The following is a 6,372-nucleotide window of genomic DNA, read 5'->3' as shown; positions in this document are numbered from 1 at the left end:
CCCAGATGCATCAGAAGAATCATAACCTGTGGCAGGTATTGCCTTACCAAATGTATTTCTTATGTAAGATTTGAAAGTGAGAATTAATCCTTGATCCATAGGCTACAGAATGGATGTTGTTAGCAGGCATAAAAACAACATTAATCTCCATGTACATCTCCATCAGAGCTCTTGGGTGACCGGATGCATTGCCAATGAACAGTAATATTTGGAAAGGAATTTTTTTGAGCAGTAGGTCTCAACAGTGGGTTTAAAATATCCATGCTGTAAACAGATGTGCTGTCATTCATTCTTTGTTGTTCCATTTATAGAGCACAGGCAGAGTAGATTTAGCATAATTCTTGAGTCCTTTGATTTTCAGAATGGTCAGTGAACATTAGCTTCAACTTAAAATCACCACCATCTTCATTAACCCTAACAAGAAAATCAGTCTGCCCTTTGTCCTTTGAAGACAGGCATTGGCTTCTTTCTAGTCTAGATGGCATCGTCTTCCAATATAAGGCTGTTTCATGTACATTGAAAATCTATTGTTTAGCATAGCCACCTTTATCAATTATATTAGCTAGAGCTTCTGGATAGCTTGCTACAGCTTCTGCATTAGCACTTGTTTCTTCACCTTGCACTCTAATGTTATGAGACAGCTTCTTTCTTTGAACCTCATAAACCAACCTCTGTTAGCTTCAGACTTTTTTATGCAGCTTTCTCACTTCTTCCAGTTTTCATAGAATTGAAGAGAGTTAGGGTCTTTCTCTAGATTAGGCTTTGATTTAAGGGAATGTTGTGGCTGGTTTGATCTTCTATCTAGACCATTAAAACTCTATATCAGCAATATGTCTGTTTCCCTTTCATTTCAGCAGCTAATGCAGCTGGTGACTTTTAGTGCAACTGGAGTAGCACTTTTAAGTTCCTTCAAGAAGTTTTCCATTGCATTCACAACTTGGCTAACTGTTTGGTTCAAGAGGCTTAGCTTTTGGCCAGTCTCAGCTTTCAACATGCCATCCTCACTAAGCTTAATCGTTTCTAGCTTTTGATTTAAAGTGAGAGAGATACAGCTCTTCCTTCCATTTGAACACTTAGAGGTCATTATAGGGTTATTAATTGTCCTAATTTCAATATTGTTGTATCTCATGAAAGAGATGCCTAAGGAGAGGCAGGAAGACAGGACAATAGATGGTTGGTGAAGTAGTCAGAACACACGCAACATTTATGGATTAAGTTTGCCATGTTATATGCGTGTAGTTTGTGGTACACCAGATAATTACAATAGTAACATCAACAAATTAGCAATTATCACTGTAACAGATATAATAATGAAACACTTTGAAATGCTGTGAGAATTACCAAAATGTGACACAGACATGAAGTAAGCACATGCTGTTGGAAAAATAACCCTGATAGACGTGGTTGATGCAGGATTGCCACAAATCTTCCATTGTTAAAAATAAATTGCAAAATCTGTGAAGTGTTATAAAATGAGGTATGCCTGTATAAGGTTTGGTACTATCTGTGATTGTAGGCATCCACTATGGGTCTTGGAACAAGTCCCCTGCGATAAGGGTGGACTGCTGTGCATCAGTTTCTTTGTCCATGGAACAGAATTCCAATTTGTCCACTACACAGTTTAAAGGAAAGCTAGATATGTAAAATATTGTTTCTAAGGAATGAAACACGCTGAATCAAATAAAGCATAATGATCTATTTAACCTTGCTCTTAACTGAGGGGAAAAAACAACAGTATACAAAGTTAAAAAAAAAATAAATGGAACAATAATATAGTTTATCTTGTCTGTTGTTTAACTGCCTATGAGATGCTAAGTTGAAATATTGTCTAACATTTTGCCAGTAGGGGAAAAAAAATAACAGCAGATGGGCCAAGCAGAAGGCAGTGCCAAATCATTTTGAATTCTTTTCCGTGTAGTTTTTTTTTCCAGTTTCATTACAGATATGACTGAGATTGATAATCCTACATCAGAAAACATATATCAGATATTCTTATAATTGTATTACACATGTGTTTATTTTAGGGCCAATATAAGCTTGCTTCTATAAGCAAGCTACTATAATTAAAGTCGTTTCTAGACAGCATCCTTGAGGAGTGAAAGAATTATCTAAGAATAGTAAAAATGAAGAGACTACTAACAGGAAACTGCATACACGATTGCCACTGGCCTGTTTTTGATGTTAACTGATTTTACCCATGAAGATGCTTATTAGTTGTCATGCACTCACTGATCTTGTTCAGTTTGTCATCAGGAGCTAAGTGGTATAACGGCAAAGGCAACAGATGTTGAGAATGACAAGCCAAATTACTCAAAACTCCGCCAATAATTTCCCCTCAAAAGTAAATGGTATGACTTTCTAATCTCCTGAATTCATTTCTTTCATAAGCAGTCTATGGGTTTCCATCTGTTTCCTGGACACAGATAACCTTATTTCCTGCCACACATGATAAGTCTACTCATCAGAGTCCAACCAGTACTCTTTTGTCATTGCAAATCACTTCTTCCAACTGCAACATTCTCAATCAGGACTGCAATTGAAAGACTGATAACGGTCCCACAGGAAATGTCCATCGTTTGGCAGGCCCACTTTGAATCCAAAGCTTTTGAATTGTGCACTGTCCAGCGTATTTTAAAAGTGTTTTCATAATTAAAGTATGCTTATACAATGTCTTCCTTCAACTTTTATATTGAGATACACTAGTTTATTAGAAATGAAAATTGGTTTATTCAAATAATAACATACTGGATTACTATTTCTAAAATATACATTAACTCATATTGATTGCAACAATGCTGCAATTATTATTCTCTATTTATAGAAGAGGAAATCAAGATCTGGAGAGTTTATTTTTAAAATCTTAATGAGAATTTTCTGGGTGTTAGACAAGAAAGGCATGAAAGATATAGCTATGATAAAATCAACAAGGATTCTGTGCTCATGGGTCTTAAATCCAGTAATGGAAACAGGATTTAAATATGTTATACTACTAACTATAACAAATGCTATGAAGAAAAGGGTACAATCATAAATTATAACAGTATGGTATAATTTAGATTGTAAGGCGAGGAAAGCCTTCTCTGAGGAAGGGATTTTGAAGCTGAAATCACAAGGATGTTTGGGAGTTAACTGGGCAAAAAGTGAAAGAAAGAAGGCTAGGCATCATTTAGAAAGGTTTTCGGTGGGAGAGAGGCTAACCCATTCCAACAATGGATGAAGAGGGGAAAGTGACATTAGGCAAACCTAGGCAGGAAAATAGAGAACATATATAAGGTCATGTAAAGTACTACCCGACTTGCTGAATGTCACACAAATAGAAAGTGGCTTTGCTGAGACTAGAAGTTCTTAATTTCTATTCTTCTGGTTTTACCACTCTGCTACTACATTGTCTTTTTACAAATAAGTGAACAAAGATACTCTCCTATTTTGAATTCATATTTTCAGATGATGATCTTTAAAAAACAATACAGTAGTGATTTATCAAAATTGATTATTGGCTAAATCAGTATCTTAGTCGTGGGTTGTTTATATTCATTACAGTAATTAGAATTTTAGCTATACTAAGATTTATTGGAGAGACACGGGGAGTGGCCCACTCCCCCAGGGCCTGGGGCCTTCGGCCCTGGGCTGGCAGGCGAGCTGGGGGGCACCAGGACAGGCCACGCCCTCTGCCCTGCAGACACCTGAGGCCTCCCCTGTGGCTGCCTACTGGCCCGACCCAGGACCCAGACCCTGAAGCCACGGCGAACCTCTCTTCCCCACCCCACCTCGATAACTGATGGGGGTGGCGGCCTGGCACCCGCTGCATGGCCTCCCAGTCCAAGTCTGCTGGGCCCGCCAAGCTGCCGGGACACAGCGCCTTTAGGTGCAGCGGGAGTGGCGGGTCCGGAAGCACAAGCACGGCAGCCACCCAAACGCCAGGCGGTGGAAGCCATTAGGGCGTGGAAGAACCAGAAGGCGGCCAAGGCGGCCAAGGCGGCCTAGGGTCGCAGGCAGGCTCGGCTGCCTCTTCAGGCCACGGAGCCGCGTAGATCCAGATCCCCGGCGACTGCTCTGTCCCCATTGGGCAAGACCTACCTAGACAAAGGCCTTAACTACGGACAAAGGCCTGAACTATGGACAAAGGCCTTAAAGGGCCTGGGAGGTGAGCGAAGTCCGGAACAACGGGTGGAAGGTTAGGGGCCACGGGGCAGCTGGTCTTCCTTCTGCCAGATCTTGCAGTTGGAAGGGAGGAATGGTAGAATGACAGGTCACGTTTGGCCCGTTGGAAATGCCCACCACCCTTTGGAAAGATTTACTGGCCATTTATGGAAGGCCTGTGTATATAATACGAAAAACCTGCTCTCAACTCCACCCCAGCCTTTTAATAGAAAACATTTGTCACATCTAGCCCTTCTAGATGGAAAGAGGTTCCTGAGGTGTGATAAAGTAGAGTTAGAAAATCACACATCTTGTAAATTCTCATTTGTTTAAAGGAAGTCATAGAAAATAAATGTCTTCTGGAGATGACTTTTGGAAATGGAGTTGTTAGGCGGCCTCTGGAAACGGTACATCCATGTTTGTTCAGTGGATTAGATGACATGGAGCTGGAGGACCTGAGAAAGAACAGAAGGTTCTATGCCAGCCTGGTCATATTTAGAAGACATTTTCATATACTATCCATTGTTTTGTATGCATTTTATTCCTCACTACTGTATATATAGTTGACAATGCTAAGCTTTTTGGAAATGTCTGTTTTTTTAATATGTTCTGAAGTGCCTGATATATGTTAAAATTAGAGGTAATAAAATCACATTTTGTAAATATCTGTTTGTTACAATTCATGGAAAATGTTGTTTTGTTGGGGAATGGCCAAATCACCTGTTGAGTAATACTCATTGTGTTTGTGCATGGGTACAGGGGAGGAGGGAAGAGGGGGAACTGCAGAGAGCTCTATGCCACCCTGCTTACAGCGAGGCAAGATGAACCATCTCTTTCTGTGCATTTTGTTTTATCTTTGTATATAGTATACATAATGTACAAATGAGTCCTAATTTACAACATCTAGTCTTTCTAGATGTTAAAGAGGTTGCCAGTGTATGACAAAAGTAGAGTTAGTAAACTAATATATTTTCTACATTTTGTTTTACAAGTCCTAGGAAAGATTGTCCTCTGAAAATTTGAGCATTCTTGCCCAGTGGGTTGATGGAGATAGGAAGGGTTCTTGGCCAGAATGTTCATATTTGAAAGCTTCTTTCAAATTATAACTGTTGTTACATGTTTGCAGTTTATTCAAGACTGCTTTGTACATAGTGGACAAATTAACTCCTTACTTGAAACTTCTAGTCTATCTAGATGTTTAGAAGTGCCCGATGTATGTTAAATGTAGAGGTAGTAAAATACCATTTTGTAAGTATCTTTTTGCTAAAATTAATAGGAAATACTGTCTTTTGGAAATTGAATCGTGAAGCCACCTTTGTGAGAAGTACAGTGCTGTCTATACTAGTTCAATGGTTTAGAGGAGGTAGGAGGGAAGAAATTGCAAAACGTAGTATGCTAGTATGTTCATACTTGGACGTTTTCAGACACCATTTTTATGTATGTTTTGGCATTTTGTTTTCCTCTGTATATAGTGTATATAAAGGACAAGCAAGTCCTAATTTTGCAGCATCTAGTCTAGTCTCTAGATGTTAAAGAGGTTGCCAGTGTATGACAAAGTATTTAGTAAAATTGGCATATTTTGTAGGCTTTGTGTTGAAATTCATAGGAAAGCTTGCATAGAAATTTTTTCAACCATCTCTAAGCATTACAAGTGCCTGTACGTGTCCACTGTATTAAACTCAGAGAGAGAAGAAAGTGAGGAGGGAATGATTCAAGGCCAAAATGTTCACATTTAGAAGATACATCAGATGATAACCATTGTTACACGTGTGCAATTTTATTTAACAGTGCTGTGTACATGGTGAACAAGTTATATGAAATATCTAGTTTTTCTAGATATTTAGAAGTGCTTGATGTATTTAAAAGCAGTAGTAGAAAAACACTTTTTGTAAACAGCTTTTAAAACTGATTGGAAATGCTGTTTGGAAGTGGAATTGTTGAACTACCTGGGAGATAAAAGGGAAGAAATTGCAAAAGGTAAGTTTTGCCATTGTTTATTAGAAAATTTCGAGGGGCGGAGCAAGATGGCCGAATAGGAGGGGCGGAGCAAGATGGCCGAATAGGAACAGCTCCAGTCTCCAACTCCCAGCGCGAGCGACACAGAAGACCGGTGATTTCTGCATTTTCAACTGAGGTACTGGTCATCTCACTAGGGAGTGCTGGACAATCGGTGCTGGTCAGCTGCTGCAGCCCCTGACCAGCGAGAGCTGAAGCAGGGCGAGGCATCGCCTC

General features: G+C 39.5%; 1 long non-coding RNA gene across 1 annotated transcript; it reads left to right on the top strand.

Annotated features, from left to right (window-relative positions):
• Nucleotides 1-4,009: 4,009 nt before the first annotated feature.
• LOC108537154 (uncharacterized) lies at nt 4,010-4,787 on the top strand. The gene is made up of 2 exons (XR_001887724.1): nt 4,010-4,144; nt 4,476-4,787. It is a non-coding gene; the product is annotated as an uncharacterized LOC108537154 (long non-coding RNA).
• The last annotated feature ends 1,585 nt before the right edge of the window (nt 4,788-6,372 follow it).

This window comes from Rhinopithecus bieti, unplaced genomic scaffold, assembly GCF_001698545.2.
Source record: "Rhinopithecus bieti isolate Rb0 unplaced genomic scaffold, ASM169854v2 scaffold_12088, whole genome shotgun sequence".
Taxonomy (NCBI): domain Eukaryota; kingdom Metazoa; phylum Chordata; class Mammalia; order Primates; family Cercopithecidae; genus Rhinopithecus; species Rhinopithecus bieti.
The sequence above is the reverse complement of the archived record's forward strand: the minus strand, read 5'-3'. Positions and strand labels throughout refer to the sequence as shown.